The 16,979-nt window shown below is 44.5% G+C and overlaps 1 protein-coding gene across 3 annotated transcripts in view; it reads left to right on the forward strand.

Moving 5' to 3' along the window:
- The first annotated feature begins 3,956 nt into the window (after window positions 1-3,956).
- The window catches only part of IL34 (interleukin 34), a 79,872-nt gene continuing 66,849 nt past the window's right edge, over window positions 3,957-16,979 (forward strand). The window contains exons 1-3 of one of the 3 annotated variants that reach the window (XM_086688944.1): window positions 3,957-4,192; window positions 4,266-4,315; window positions 7,024-7,095. The gene's annotated coding sequence lies outside the window, so the exon portion shown is untranslated. Of the gene's footprint in view, window positions 4,193-4,265; window positions 4,316-6,676; window positions 7,096-16,979 lie in introns of those variants that run through there. The other 2 variants (XM_086688946.1, XM_086688943.1) reach the window with 2 other exon arrangements.

Here is a 16,979-nt window from a genome sequence, read left to right on the forward strand (position 1 = left end):
ATAACATGGAGATAAACAGGGTTGACGTGAGAATAAAATGAGAGCATTTATCTAAAATACTCAGCACCCAGCCCAGCATATTGTGGGTGGTTACTGAGCCAAACATGAGCTCTTAACATTTGGGGCGTAGGTCAGGAAGACAATAAAGTCTTCCATTTTCCTTTAGGAGTCACCGAAGAACCATAGACTAGTCTCCTTACTTCCCCCACCCCATACACACGCTGTGGTGTTTTCTTTCCTCCTTACACTGCTGTGCTTTTGATATGTCTGTTGAGTCTCACATTCTCAGTTGTAGCTAAATGGGTGCTGGATGAGATAGAGTTTTGAGGGCTATATAGATAACATTTCAGTTCTATAACTGAGGGGCCTTCTCTGGACTTGATTTCTCTGCTAGGATTCTAATAGCTCGTAAGATTTTTTTTTAATCCCTCTAGTTTTATTGAGGTATAATCATTACTGTATAAGTTGAAAGTGTACAGCATAATGGTTTGACTTACATACATTGTGAAACAATTACATTCATCGTCTCATCTCATAGAGATACAATGAAAAGCAGCAAAAATATATATCACATAGCCGTGTTAACTAGTCCTACGTTACATTTCTAATACTTATTTCCTCTTATACCTGGAAGTTTATACCTCTTGACCACCTTGTTCCAGTGCCACTGCCACTCCTCCACTTCAACTACAGATCTCATCTCTTTTTAGGAGTTTGATGTTTTTTTTTAGACTCTACATGTGAGATCATACAGTATTCTTCTGTCTTATTTCACTTAGAATATTGCCCTTACGGTCCATCCATGTCACAAATGGCAAGATTTCCTCGTGTCTTTTTTTTAATGACTAATACTCCATTGTGTACGTATGTACCACAACTTCTTTTATTTTTTGTTTTTTATTTCCCAGTGTTACATTAATTTCAAATGTCCGATACAGTGATTCCACAAGTCTATACATTACTCAGTACTCATCACCATAAGTGTACAACTTGTAATCCTTTCACTTCTTTCACCCATTCTCCCACCCCCTCCCCTCTGGTAACCCTCAGTTCTCTATAGTTATGAATCTCTTTCTTAATTTGTCTCTTTTTTTCCTTCACTCATTTGTTAAGTTCCACAGATGAGTGAGATGATAACGGTATTTGTCTTTCTCTCACTGACTTAATTTTGCTTAGCATTATACTCTCTTGCATCCGTGTTGTTGCAAATGGCAAGATTGCATTCTTTTTTTTTTTTTTAATGTTTGTTTATTTTTGAGAGAGAGAGCACGAGCAGGGGAGGGGCAGAGAGAGAGAGGGACATAGAATCAGAAGCAGGCTCCAGGCTCTGAGCTGTCAGCACAGAGCCCAGCGCAGCGTTCGAACTCACAAGCTGTGAGATTGTGACCTGAGCCGAAGGCAGAGGGTTTACCAACTGAGCCACCCAGGCGCCCCTTGGATACTGATCTCTTACCGAATATGTCGTTTGTAAATATCTTCTCCCATTCAGTAGGTTCCCTTTTAGTTATGTAGATTGTTTCCTTTGCTGTGCAGAAGCTTTTTATTTTGATGTAGTCCCAATTATTTTTGCTTTCGTTTCTCTTGCCTGAGGAGATAATCTCTAGAAAAATGTTGGTATGGCAAATGTGACAGACATTACTGCCTGTGCTCTCTTTGGGGATTGTTATGGTTTCAGGTCTCACATTTAGATCTTTAATGCATTTTGAGTTTATTCTTGTGTATGGTGTAGGAAAGTGGTCCACTTTCATTCTTTTGCATGGATCAGCACCCATTTGTTGATCTACCACAACTTCTTATTCATTTATCCATTGATTGTTGTTTCCATGTCTTGGCTATTGTAAATAACACTACTGTGAACATATGGGTGCAGATACCTTTTTGACTTAGTGTTTTCGTTTCCTTTGGATGTATTCCCAGAAGTGGAATTGCTGGATCATAGGGCAGGTCTGTTTTTAATTTTCTGAGGATTCTCCATACTGTTTTCCATAGTGGCTGTACCAGTTTACAATCCTACCAACAGTACACAAAGGTTTCCTTTTCTGTACATTCTTTCTGGCATTTGTTATCTTGTCTTTTTGATGATGGCCATTTTAAAGGCTTGAGGTGATACCTCATTGTAGTTTTGATAGGCATTTGCCTAATGACTAGTGATGTTGAGCATCTCTTCATGTGTCTGTTGGCAGTCTATCCATAATATATCTACATTGGGAAATGTCTATTAAGTTCCTTTGCCTATTTTTAAAAATTGAAGTATGATTAATATATAGTGTTCATTAGTGTCAGGTGTACAACATAATGATTCAGAAGTTCTATACATTATTCAGTGCTCGTCAAGATAAGTGTACTCTTGATCCTCTTTTTATCACCCACCCTCCTATTCCCCTCCCCTCTGGCAACCACCAGTTATTCTCTGTATTTAAGAGTTTTTTTGGTCTCCTTTTTTTCTTTGTTTAGTTGTTTCTTACATGTGAATGAAGTCATGGTATTTGCCTTTCTCTGATGGACTTATTTCACTTAGCATTATACTCTCTAGGTATATAGAGAGTTTTTGCATTGTTGCAAATGGCAAGATTTAATTCTTGTTTATGGCTGAGTAATATTCCATAGTATACATATACCACATCTTTATCATTCGTCTGTTAATGGATGTTTGGCTTGCATCTGTATCTTGGTTACTGTAAATAATGCTGCAGTAAACAGTAGGGGTGCATGTATCTTTTTGCCCGTGCTTTAATTGGATTATTTGTTTGCTGTTGAGTTGTATGAGTTCTTTATATATTTTGGATGCTAACCCCTTATGTAGATAACATGGTTTGCAAATAATTTTTCCCATCCTTTTGGTTGTCTTTTTACTTTGTTGATTTTTTTCTTTCTGTGCAGATGCTTTTTAATTTGATGTAGTCTCACTTATTTTTTGTTTTGTTGCTTGTGGGTTAGGTGTTATATCCAGGAGTTGTCACCATTGAGTTTCCTTTGCCTATCCATAAATTTGCTTGTTGTCTGCAAGCAGAATTTCTGGATCACAGGCGCAAGGAATTAGGCTTGAATATGTTGAGCTCAGGAATTTTGTCTAGTTCATAGCTGTTGCTCCAGAATGTACAAAATGTGTTTAATAAATACTTGGTGATGGGATGAGGCTAAATTACAAATCCCATCTATGTAGGTATTAAGGGGGGGGCTAATGAACTCTTTTGATTTAACTGAGCAGCCAGGTAAATGGGGACCTCTGTGTGTAGCCTTGCAAAATACATCAGAGTCTGCCATGCAGTTCCGAAGGGATAATGTCAGGACCCTGAGGCATTTGCCCTTAGGTACTAGGATCACTCTCATCTTGCTGCTCTGTTAAGTCCCTGCAACTTGAGTCTAAGAAAGACTGAAAAGTTTTCAGCTGCCTCATCTTTCCCTGACCTCACGGGTAGGGGTTCTGCAGATGTTGTTTCCTTTGGAAGATCTCTTGCCAAGAATAGCATTCCTTGGGGGGAGGGGGTTCAAATTGGACTATGGCTGGAATGTTGCTTTTCTTGGTTTTTTTGAATGTATTGCTAGCAAGACTGCTGTGGCTGGGAAAGGCTGTTGGAGTTCACTTCTCTCATGGGGAGAGTGCTGGTCACCAGAATGTGTGTTGCTCCCGTGATGCAGCCTCTCTTGAGTTTCTCATCAGTGGGAAGCCAGAAATGTTGGGAGCATTCTTCAGATGTGATCAACTTGGCTTTCAATTTTAAAAAAATATTTATAAATTCTGTTTCTATTTAAAGTAGAAATGACATGTGTTTGCCTGAGTCATCTACTTGCTCATTTGCATATGGAATATTGTGTGTGAATATTTTGTTTATTGTACCTTTAAAATACATTCAAGGGCTATATCAAGAGCTCAGAAGAACCGTCTCTGCTGCTGAAGTCAAACCTTATCCAAAAAAATTAACAGGTGAGGGCCAGATGGCTTACTCTTGGTTACATGGTAGGGTTACATGGTTACATCTGTGGTCAGTGGCTGATTTACATGTGGTGATCTGATAGCCCAGTGTGTGGGGTTTATGTGAAGTTGAGTGAACTGAAATCCACAGGTACGTACTACAGAGCAGTCACAAGAGTCCTCTTCACCAATCCATAAGCGCATGGCCAGCTGTTTCTGTACAAGCTTGAAAACCAGCATCAGAAGACATGACCAAAAAAAAGACACAGCCAACTCACTGTAAGATACTGCTATAAATTTATTTATTCCACCAGTATTTACCAAGCACCTACTATGTGCCACCTCTTTGCAGGTCTGCTCTGTACCCAGAAGTTGACGAGTTTTTATAACCTGTCAGTTTTGGTGAGTTTGCCAGAGAGCCTTGTGACAAGTTTCTGAAGAGCTTCAGTCTCTGTCTCTGGTCTCCTCAGATAAAATAGGCATAGCCTTGCGACTTCTGGGAAAAGTCAGAAGATCCCAACTCTGAAAAATGAGGAGGTGGAGGGTGGGCAGCCAAACATTTCTGGTACAGAAACAGAAGGAAACCTGTATTAGCATCATCTGAGTTCGTCAGAATAGGTTGCTGGATTTTACCCCCAGATTTAAAAAAAAAAATTTTTTTTTTAAATGTTTATTTTTGAGAGAGAGACTGTGTGAGCAGGAGAAGGACAGAGAGAGGGAGACACAGAATCTGAAGCAGGCTCCAGGCTCAGCTGTCAGCACAGAGCCTGAACGCAGGGCTCAAACTCATGAACCTCTTAATCTCTGCTGTTATCTAGGCAACTGTATATTTCACAGTCTGGTGGTCATCAGACGTGGAAATCATTAGGTTTGGTGGGTAGTGAGGGAACATTGTTTCCTGTTCAACATGAAGCCAAATAAATAAATAGACCAAGATTGTAAATTCCAGTTTCGGTACAAAAGGCTGGGAGACTGAATTTGAAGTAGCTCGAGGCTCCTGTTAGCACCACCCAACCCCACCTTCACCCCCCAAATCCAGAATCTGTTAATACCCAGTGGGTTTTGTCATAATCCCAGAGGCAAATCCATCTCTGTTCCCTACCTGTAACTCTGCCTTCTAAAGCCTGGTCCTCACATTTTTCAGTTTGCAGGCCTACCCAGCAGAACGTGTTCCTTCTGATAGCAAACAAAATCTCAGTGAATGGGAGTTGCTTTGAATTAGCTCATTTGGGAAGAGTTTTCACACATTTAATAATTTGAGGCCATAAAAAGACATGATGGTCAAGAGAAGCATCAACATTTACTGTGGGTTATCAGGGCCTAGTGCTGTTAAACACAAGGCAGGCTGGGGAACCTCTAACCTTTAAGGAGCTGATGCTGCAGCTAGAGAAAGGCCACTTCACCATGGAAAGCAGAATCAAGATCCTGCCTGCCAAATGCCAAGCAGGAGGTCAGGAGTAAAGGCTAGAGAAAGAGGCCTAAACAGAGTCCTGTGGCCTGGGTTCACCAGTCTCTGAGCATGGTCTCAGTTTCCTGTCTGTAAAGTATAATAAAACCAACCTTCAGGGGTTATGGTAATAGCAAAGTGCTTTTGCTGAGCATCCAGGGGATCTGAGGAGGCATGGCCACTGAACTTGGGTCTTGAAGCCTGGGGAGCCTAGAGCCATCTCCATCTTGAACTACAGTCTTATGTGCAATGCTTTGAAAGGAAGAGACATCATTCCAAGCCAAGGAATCCCAGAGAGGGCACAGTGGAGTTAATTCAGGCTTCTATGAGGCTTGAGTGAGGTCCTGTGGCTAGACCCCATCATCTCCACTCTGTCCTGCCCTCCCAGCAGGCCACCTGACTGGTATGAATCAACTTGGCATAGTTCTGCCAAGGCCTTGTAGAGGGTATTGTCAGAGTAGCCATAGCGTTAGGGATGAAGGTGGGTAATTAGCCAAGTGCATTCCAGTATGGGCCTTGTCCTGCTGGAAGTTCAGGGCCAAACCAGGAATCCAGTTTTGTCAACCCAATTGAGAAATCATTTGAACAGCTACTCGTACCAGGCATTGACATTCGGAATAAGACATACTAACATCTTTTAGGGTAGCACTTCTCAAATGAGATGCTATGGAATCCTAGATGTTAAGGGGCCCCTTAATAAAGATTCTGTGCTCACGTTCAGAGAAACTACAAATTATTGTCTTGGATAGTTTGATGCTTTGAACACAGTCCTTTCCCCTTTCCCCTGATTCCTGCTTGTAATGTCCACTGGTGGAGGAGCTAAAGGATCCCTTGGGGGGTTGCCTCACCCCTAACTACTAAATCAGGGAGCTGGCTGTGAAAACTAGGTGGAGATGGAGCTGCCCCACTGGTGCCCACAGAATTCTGCTGGGCAGAGCCATTCTCCGCTTTCGGTCTGACTCAGGCAAAGTGAAAGTACCCTTATTCTTGGAGATGGGGCTGAGTAAAGGGCTTCACTTCTGTGTCCTCAGGAACTCCCTGTGCTGTGTGTACTACCATGAGTTACACCAGAACAGTTGTGTCGGGAAGCCCTAGCTGTGTGATCTTAGGTTAGATACTTCATCTCTCTGGGCTCATATCTCCCATCTGTAGACTGGGTAATTGATTAGTTCTCAACACTGGTGATATTTATCAAAGGCCTTTTCTCCCTCTGTTTGTTGCTTCTGCCTACACGTGCACTCCAGTCACTACCACATCACCCAGTTTTACTAAGTTTTGTAAGAAGAGGTTTTTTTTGTTTTGTTTTTTGTTTTTTTTTAATCAGAGTAAATGTGTTCTGGAGAGGAGCTGGGGCAGGCCCAACCCTCCTGGGAGCCAAAACTTGATGTGGGGACTCCTGCCATTAATATGCCAGGCGCCGTCAGTCAGGAAACAGTTCCTGGCTGTTCCTCTGGGTTTGTGGCCCCCTCCTATCCGCACTCCCAAGGCAGGCTGGGGACACGTGGCCCTGCCCCGCCCTTGCTGGCTTCAGTTTCTCAATCGGGAGCGAGCGAGGAGCGGCAGTGGCCTGCTTTCCCCGCCCTTCCCATCAGTCGGGAATTCGGATTGTGGGCTGGGGGAAGCAGCACCCTCTCACCTGGCACCCTCTGCCTCCTGCTCCTAGGCACTTGCTCCTACTCTCGAGCCCCTTAAAATCAGCAAAGCCCGAGAAGACCGTGTCCTCCTGGGTGAACAGGTAAGAAGGCATTCATTTTTTTTCCTCACGTGGTTTTCGTTTTCTGACTTCACCTCAACTTAGCTGCTGCTGCTTTCACAGATCACAGCAAGAGGGATATGAGAAAGACTTGAAAAAGTCCCAGCCAAAAAGCTGTGAACTGTTTCTCTGAAATGGTGTGAATTCTCTGCTCTGTATTTCTTTAGACTTGCAGGAAAAAAGATCCAAATAACCATAAAGCAAGTTACTTCTCTCTGTTCGCTTCTGAGTTTTGTAAATCAACAGAGCCACATTTTTAAGTGGTTGTGGGTTACTGGGGTCTGCTCCAGTGCATATTGTTCTAGGTCTTTAGATTTTTATGTACCATGCATGAATTATGTGTGCGAATTACCTTATCAAAAATTAATTGATTTAAAAGAAAGGGGAAAAATGGCATGAGTGAGCCTTCCTTGTTTGGATGGTATTCTGAAATGAAAATGAGTTCTTTTATTCTTTGCATTTATTTTAAATTTGCAAAAACCAACTAACTACTTGTCATTTTAAAGGTATGTCATTTTAAAGGTATGTGGTATTTGCTACATTAACAAACCCATCCCAGCATAGGCAGCCTTTGCCCCTCATTTGTGAAGTTGGGTTGCTTCCAGGTGTTTTGCAATTAGTATTTTGACTTTTATGGGTAATCCTGTGAAAATAACTTTTTCTGTGTTTTTTTTTTTAGTTTCCCTCCCCCCCCCCCCTTCTTGGAGTTTATTCTCCATCAAGAATGAATACTGGGGGCAATGGCAAGAACATTTTTGTAGCTCAGTTCATGTTACATATGCAGGTCAGCTCACTCAAGAATTATGTGACTAATTCCTAATTTCCAGAACCATGATGGTATGAGGGGGTGGGTGAGGAACTTGTTTTCTCTGAGGATTTTGCAGGAAGGAGGCAGTCTGCATAGTGGTTAAGACTTGACCTTTGAAAGCAGGCAAGCCTGGGTGTATATGCATAGCTGCCTGACCTTGAACTCTCACTTAATAATTGTGCCTCAATTAGTTCTCATGCAAAATAGAGATTATAAAACTTCTTGGTGATACAGGATTTTTAAGGCACTTGGCACAATGTCTGGCACTTATTAAGCACCCTTGGAAGACTCTTCAAGCCTGGGGCTTTCCCTGGGTCATTATACTAGCTGGGCAGAATTGAGAAAGTCCTCTCAAGGGCATCTTCTTGACTCCCTCTTACCCAGCCCCACTGTAACTGGAGTGAAAGTCTTCTCCCCTGCTACAGGATTTTATTGACTTAGGCCCCTATCTTTGCTGAGGCTGGAGGGCTGTATGTCAGAGGACAGCAGGTCAGGTGAACCTCTTTCTGAAGGATCCCCAGACTCTTGGTCTCCTCCTGCCACCTGATCTAGATGTCACCTTTCCATCTCCCAGCCACCTTTGTCAAAGTGCAGGTTTACAGGATCCCTGGACAGAGCGGAGAATTCCCCAGAAGTCTAGGGGCACACCTTCTGTTCTCTAGTCTAGTAAGTTATTGGGAGGCCACCTATGAGGCTCAGTGGAATAAGCACAGGCTGGTCAGGCTGGGTTCCAATCCTGGCTGTGGACAGTCATTGGACTTCTGAGCATCAGTGTCTTCATCTATAAAATCAAAATGTTAATGCCTTTGCCATAGAATTACATGAGAAAACATAGGTAAGGTGTTTGGCACATAGGGGTCCGTTAATGTGGAAGGTCAAACCCATGCTCCAGAGCTTTTGGGAAGATACCAGAATTAGCCATAAAAGACAGGCAGAAGACTCATGTGCTAATTTTCTTGGTCAGCAGTCGTTTATTGGGCTAGGTGGCCATGGTGCTGGAAACTGGGGTGAGATGCATAAGACAAGTTCCATGCATGTGAAACAGGCACACAGCTCGTTTCACAGGAGCAGAGGTGACTGGGACTGGGACAGCTCCCTGCTTAAGAAGGAAGAAAAGTCTATTAGGCAGAAATGGGAGAAAGCTGAATTTGGGGCAGGAGGTGGGGTAGGGGGCAGTTCAGGAGGCTGCAGGACTGGGAGAGTAGGATAGGAGGTGAGAGGAGTCAGCGGGGACCAAATTTTGAAGGTCAAGTGGGAATTTGGACTTTATCTCAATGATGTGGGGTTTTAAGCAGGGTTGGGGATGCCTTTCTGGCAGCTTTAGGGGATGGTATTAGAGGCCTGATATGGACCCAGCATTCCATCCCATCTCAAAGGCTTTAATGGTACCCCAAATAAATAAATGCACACAGTGGAATTCTTAGGATAGGCTCAGTGTGGGGGAGCCTGGCCTGAAAGTTGGGGTGCTGGGTTCTGGGGTTCTCATCCCAGAGTGGGTGGTCTCCTCTTCTGCCTCAGTTGAGGGTTCAGGGCAGTTAGGCTTCCTATAGCTCTTTCCTTCTGGAAGTCTGCAAAATGTCTTTGGAAGCTGAAGTTACCCATTCCACCCCACCCCACCTCCCAGGCAGTACTGTCTGGTGGCTGTCCCTGTCCCAACCTTGGAAGAGGCATTTTTTTTTGAAATGGGCAATATGGGGGGCACCTGCATGGCTCAGTTGGTTGAACGTCTGACTTTGGCTTAGGTCATGATCTGACAGTTTGTGGGTTCGACCCCCGCGTCTGTGCTGACAGCGCTGAACTTGGAGCCTGCTTCAGATTCTGTGTCTCCCTCTCTCTGCATCCCCCTACTCATGCTCTGTCTCTCAAAAATAAATAAATGTACAAAAAAAAAAAAAAAAGAAATGGGCAATATGGCCCTTTAACCCAGGAGACTCCACTGAGGTCTGGGAACTGTGGCCTCCAGCTCTGCAACAATCCCAGGGGAGTTCTGGTCTCTGGCTGTCTTACACACTTATGCATGAGGGCTCTGTCCTATGATTAGGGGGTGGTGTCCCCTGGGAAGTGAGCTGCATGAACCTATGTCCTGGGAACCTATGTCCAGAGCTTCCCAGGAGGCTGTTAGGAGACTCCTTTCTGTGTATCCCAGCCAGGAAGGGCGGATGGCCGCACCTGGAGAACTTTCAATTTTTCCACATCCTCACCAACATGTTATTTTCTGCATTTTGATAGTAATGATCTTAATGGGTATGGGGTGGTATTTCATCATGGTTTTGATGTGCATTTCCCTAGTGATTAGTGATGCTGAGTATCTTTTCACATACCTGTTCTCCATTTGTATATCTTCTTCAGAGAAATATTTGTTTATATTCTTTGTCCATTTTTTTTTAGTCAGGTTATTTGATTTTTTGTTGAGTTGTAGGAGTTTTTATATATTCTGGATATTAACTCCTTATCACGTTTGTATATATTTTTTCATTCCATAGGTTGCCTTTTCACTCTCTTGACTGTATCCTTTGATGCACAAAAGTTTTCAATTTTGATATAGTCCCATTTATCCTATTTTTGCTTTTGTTGCCATATCAAAGACATAATTGCTAAGTCCAGTGTCACAAAGCTTTTTACCTGTATTTTTTTCTATGAGTTTTATAGTTTTGGATCTTGTATCTTTACAAGCATTTTAATAACTTTATTGTTTTTATCACATGTTTACTGGGGAAAAATGCTAACGTTCAGAAAAGCACAGGAAGAAAAGAAAATCCCAATCCCACCCCCACCCCCCAGACATAACCATTCCCTAATATTTTACTGGGAAACTCTCCAGACAATGCCTTTATTGCTTTCCAGCTGTAACCTGCACATGAACCACCTGGGGATTTTGTTAAATTCTGATTCCTCAAAGCCCGAGGTGGGCCCCAGTCTATATTTCTAACAAGCTCTTAGGTGATGCTATTGCTACTGATCAGGAAACCATACCTAGCTATATACACACACAGCTCTGTGTCCTATGGGATCATCTATACATGATTTTCTCATAACCTGTGTTTTCCCACCACTCAACATTTATTGCCATGGAAATGCTGATAAATACAGAGCTCCGTTATAATTTATAGTGGCCATATGATCTTCCATTTTGTGGTAGGATGCTAACTCAACTAGTCCCCTTCAGGGTGCTATGAAATTATCATTGTTATAAATAATGTAGTAGCAAACATCTGTGTGACCATGTCTTTGTTTACCTGAAGGAATTATTATTACTTTGTGGTGTTTTTTTTTTTTTAAGTTTTATTTAAGTAATTTCTACACCCAAGTTGGGCTGAAACTCACAGCCCCAAGATCAAGAGTTGCATACTCTTCCTACTGAGCCAGCCAGGCACCCCTTATTTATTTGTTTTTCTAAGAAGAAGACCGGAACTAATGCATTCAAATGTGTTACTCCTCAAAGGAGTCACCTGGATCCTTAATCTCAAGGCTTTGCCAGTCCCCCATTGGTGGAGGGCAGACCAGTGTAGGAGAGAGGCGGGATAGGTGTAGCATGGGGGTGGGACAGGCAAGGGTGTGGGAGGAGGCAGTGGTGCTAGCACAGTTGCACCCAGTCGTCAGCCTGGAATTATGGATCTAGTGATCATTTAGTACCCACAGCTCCCTGCCAGCTTTGACTTAGTCTTCCTGATTTTACAGAGGAAGAAACAGGTGTAGGGGAATACTAGCTTGTCCATGGTCACGTAGGTGCGATGTGGCACCACTGCCGGGGATGTACCAGGCTCTGTGTCTGAATGTTAGTTGCTTGGCCCTTCCTGGAGGCTCTACCCTGCCCTCTAGCCACTGTGGTCCTGGTCCCACTGCACCGGAGACTCTGAAGAGCGCTGCCTGGGTGCCTCTCCTGGCCCCCACCCCCTGCCCTCCCATCTGGGTCCTGTCGAGCAGGCCCTGAACCTCACTCTCTCCTGCAGCCAGACCAGCATGAGAGGGAACCCCCCTGAAGAGACCTCCCTGCCAAAGGCTCCATGGGCCGTGCAGGGTAAGGCCTTTGTTAGACGCTAATTTTAGAGTCTCCTGGGCCTGGGAGATCCAGGGGGCCGGGGTGTGGGCCTGGGGTGTCTTTCAGATCACTGCCTCCTCCCTAGCCAGGCTCTGAACAGAGCTCTGAGGACTGGAGGCCCCAGGGTGATCACTGACCAGTTGTACAGTAAGGATTTACTGGGATGGGGCCTGTTGAGAGTATCAGACAGTTGCAGATGGCCCTGAACTTGAATCCCAGCTCTGCCACGTGCTCTCTGTGGGACTGTGGTCAAGTCACAGTACCTCTCCAATCCCACATTCCTCAACTGTAAAGTAGGATAAAAATAGGCTCTCCTTATAGGTCTCATAAGCTTTAGGATGGCTACCATTAAAAAACAAAAACAAAAAATAACGAGGGCAGGGATGCAGAAAAATTGGAACACTTGTGCTCTGTTAGTGGGATTGTAAAATGGTACAGATGCTATGGAAAACAGTTTGGGAGTTTCTCGAAAAACTAAAAAAAGAACTGTCCTATGATCCAGCAATCTCAGTCCTGGTATATACCCAAAAGAATTGAAAGCTGGGTCTTGAAGAGATAGTACACCCATGTTTATAGCAGTATTGTTTGCAGTAGCCAAAAGGTAGAAGCAACTCAGGTGTCCATCGGCCGAAGAATGGATAAACTAAGTGTATGTATACATGCAATAGAATATTTCTCAGCCTTAAGTGGAAGGAAATGCTGACACATGCTTCAACATGGATGAACCTTGAGGATGTTATGCTAAGTGAAATGAGCCAGACAAAGACAAATACTGTACGATTCCACTTATATGAGGCACTTAGTGTTGTCAAAATTATGGAAACAGAAAGTAGAGTGCTGGTTGCCAGGAACTAGAGGGAGGAATGGGGAGTTATTATTTCATGGGTATAGAGTTTCACTTTTGCAAGATGAAAAGAGTTCTGCAGAAGGAGGTAGGGATGGATGCGTAACCATGTGAATGTACTTAATATCAGGGCACTGTACACTTAGAAATGGTTACAATTTTCTATTTTATGTGTGTTTTACCACAATTAAAAAAATTAATGTTAATTTTTACAGGAAGAGACAGGGTGTGGGCAGGGGAGGGGCAGAGAGAGATGGGGACACAGAATCCAAAGCAGGCTCCCGGCTCTTCAGTACAGAGCCTGACGTGGGGCTTGAACTCACAAACTGCGAGATCATGACTTGGAGCCAAAGTTGGACGCTTAACTGACTGAGCCACCCAGGTGCCCCCACAATTTTTAAGATTGGGGAAAAAGCTAGTACATGCCTCACAGGGGTTTTGTGAGGCAATTTATGAGAACTACCATTAGTGTGCGGTCTGGGGACATCCAAGACTTCTGCCTTATGGACCCAGTTGTTGGAGATATGTATGTGTGTTCTTGTGGGGAGTGCAATTCTGCACGAGATGCTCAGTGTGCTCAGTTCCGGGGAGACTTCCTGGAGGACTTTCTATGCTCAGGGTGATCCTAGCGTTTGTGGGATGGGTGGATTCCAGACATTGGAAAGTCCCTGGCAGAAAAATCACTTCCACTAAAGGGCAGTTTGCAGGGAGGCAATTTCAGCCCCACCTAAAGGACTTGTGATCAGAGCTATCCAAATGTGGAGCACTCCCCATTAGTGGAGGCATGTAAGGAGAGACTTGGCAAGCTGGAGAGGAGACTCCTACATGAGACAGTGGCGGAGGCAGAGTCTCTCCTAGGCTTTGTGCCTCTCTGATGTGATCCATTCCAGTCTAGTTACATATAACAGGTCTATGTGAAGGTGGGACCCAAGTCAGGGAGTGAGGGAGCAGGCAGGTGGGAAGACTTGCTTCCAGCCCTCCCCTAAATGACAGTAATAATAGCTGCTGCCGTTTACTGTGGGCAAGCCCTGTGTTAAATGCTGAACCGGGCTTGATCTCAAATTCTCACCACAACCCTGTGCAGTGGGTGCTCCAATATCCCCATTTTATAGTTGGGAACTGAGGCCCAGGGTTTAAGTCACCTGTTCAAGGTTGCCAGTAGATGCTGGAGCTGGGATTTAAACCTAGACAATCTGGCTTCAGCCCTCTATGCTGGGTGGAAATCTACAAAACCTACCTGCCACAAGTTGGCCTCTACCTACCCAGACAGTTCCTGGGCCCTGACAGTCTCACAGGTATGGATTCAGCAGCCACCACCTCTTCTTGCCGGGTGAATCAGCACTTTACCCTCCCTCTGGCTGGCTTCTTTGTGGAGCCAGGCCCAGCTTGCCTGGGTCCCCAGGGTCCAAGGATAATACCATGCAGACAACATTCGCCTTGATTGGGAGCCAGGCTCTCTGTTGCTCAATGCCCCCCTTCTTCCATTAAATGAGACCCTCCTTAAAAACTCTCTTCCAGAGCTTAAAGTCTTTCTCATGGCTGTTGCGTACATTTTGCTTTTTTGCAGCAGTGTTTTTTCCAGCCTAGCTCTCTTGGTGCCAAGACCTTGTCCACATGATTCAGTTTGTTCAAGTTCCCAGTCTAGTACCCACAAGGCAATAAATTCTGTCCCTAATGGTGGCAATGTGGTGCCTTCCTCTGTCCTCACAGCTAAGTAAGATTACAGAGGAAGCCTTAGCAGGGATGGTGATTTATCTAGAATTGACCCATTTGGCTGGGTTGGCATTCATACCTTATGAAGGCACAGGGAGATACTAAGGACATCTCTGTGCCAGGCAGGTTGCTAAGCTCTCCCTGAATTCATACAGTACCTGGGAGATAAAGGGCTGTGTCATTCCCATGTTAGAGATGAGGAGACTGAGGATCAGAGAGGTTAAAGCATGTGTTGAGAAGCCAAGATTTTTGCCTCTCTATGCTACTGCCCTTGAGGCTCTGTGTCAGTTGTTGATCTGATAGCAGTATGAGTTCCACTCACTGCCGGGTAGAATAACTACATTTGAGCTTTCTCTCCCACAGCTGCCTGGGGAGTGAGCCTTGGTAGTGCTATTTTATAGATGAAGAGGGTGATTAGGGACTTCCCAGGGAACCATAGGGGAAGGGGCACACCAGGGATGGGTGGTGGTCCTTTTGACCCCCTCCCCCCCTTGCTCTACAGGTACCTTGTCAACTCCACCACACTGGATTGCAGTCATTGTGGCTCTCCTGCTTGCCTCCTTGGAGGAGCTGTTCCAGGCCCCACTGAAGCTGTGATTCACAGAGGCCAGCAGACCAGCTGGCCCGGTGGAGGCTGGGCTGGGGCCAGGTACTTTCCAGTGTCTTTCCACAGTTGGGAAACCTTTCTTGAATGACACTTCTGCAGAGGGTGCCTCCTGGTCCTCCCTGCCTTGGTTTCCCTCCTGGCCAAGAAAGGCCACTCCTCCCCTTTTCCCTGGAAATCACATAGGCAATGTAATTTTTTTATTAATTAAATATAATTTGTCAAATTGGTTTCCATACAACCCAGTGCTCCTCCCAACAGGTGCCCTCCTCAATGCCCATCACCCACTTTCCCCTCTCCCCCACCTGCCATCAACCCTCAGTTTGTTCTCAGTATTTAAGAATCTCTTTATGGTTTGCCTCCCTCCCTCTCTGTAACCTCCCCGCCCCCCACCATGGTCTGCTGTTAAGTGTCTCCAGATCCACATAGGAGTGAAAACATACAGTATCGGTCTTTCTCTGCCTGATTTATTTCACTTAGCATAATACCCTCCAGTTCCATCCATGTTTCTGCAAATGGCCAGATTTCATTCTTTCTCATTGCCAAGTAGTATTCCATTGTATATATAAACCATATCTTTTTTATCCATTTGGCAATGTAATTTTTTAAATGTTTATTTTATTTATTTTTGAGAGAGTGAGCAGGGGAGGGGCAGAGGGAGGTGGGGACAGAGGATCTGAAGCAGGCTCCATGCTGACAGCAGAGAGTCCGATACAGGACTCCAACTCATGAACCATGAGATCATGACCTGAGCCCAAGTCGGGTACCAACTTAACCAAGTGAGCCACCCGGGTACCCTGGCAATGAAATTTTTGACCATCATATTGCAGTGACAAGAGTTCTGGAACTCTTAACCCAACCCTATAAGGCATGACTCTTAACCCCAGAGGAGGAAGCTGGGGCTGGTTCAGGATCTGGGACTTAAACCCTGGGCCTGCAAAGCCCTTAACATTGGCTAAGTTGGGGCACCTGGGTGGCTCAGTTGGTTAAGCCTCCTTCTCGATTGTGGCTCAGGTCATGATCTCACAGTTAATGAATTTGAGCTCTGTGTTGGGCTCTGTGCTGACAGGGTGGAGCCACCTTTGGATTCTCTCTTCCTCCCTCTTTGCTCCTTCCCCACTCACATGCTCTCTCACAGTAAACTTTTTTTTAAAAAAAGAAAGTACAGAGAGTTCGATAAAGCCATCCCACCCCAGATACATAGTATCTCTTGTTATTAGCATGTATTACTAGTGTGGTACATTTGTTATAATTGATATTGATAACATGATTATTAACTAAAGTTCATAGTTACATGAGGGTTCCCTCTTGGTATTGTACATTCTCTGGGTTTTGACAAATGTATAATGGCACTCTGACAATTGTGATATCCACAATTACAGTATCATACAGGATAGTTTCACTGCCTTACAAATCTTCTGTGCTCCACTTATTCTTCCCTCCCTCCCCACAACCCCTGACAACCACTGATCATTTTACCATGTCTGTAGTTTTGCCTTTTCCAAAATGTCATGTAGTTAGAATCATACAGTATATAGCCTTTTTAGATTGGTTTCTTTCACTTAAACACACACACTTACAGGGGTCACCTGGCTGGCTCAGTCTGTGGAATGTGTGACTCTCGATGTCAGGTTTGTGAGTTCAAGCCTCATGTTGGACATAGGTTACATTAAAAAAAAAATGTTATGCAAAAACATGCCCCCACAATATTTTTCAGATGTTCTCGCTGGGGCACCCAGGTGGCTCATTCGGTTGAGCATCTGACTCTTGATTTCGGCTCAGGTCATGATCTGGCAGTTCATGGGTTTGAGGCCCGTGTCCATCTCAGTGCTGACAGTGTGGGCCCTGCTTGGGATTC

The sequence above is a fragment of the Puma concolor genome, chromosome E2 (assembly GCF_028749965.1).
Source record: "Puma concolor isolate L17-30 chromosome E2, mPumCon1.1.hap2, whole genome shotgun sequence".
NCBI classification, from domain to species: Eukaryota; Metazoa; Chordata; class Mammalia; order Carnivora; family Felidae; genus Puma; species Puma concolor.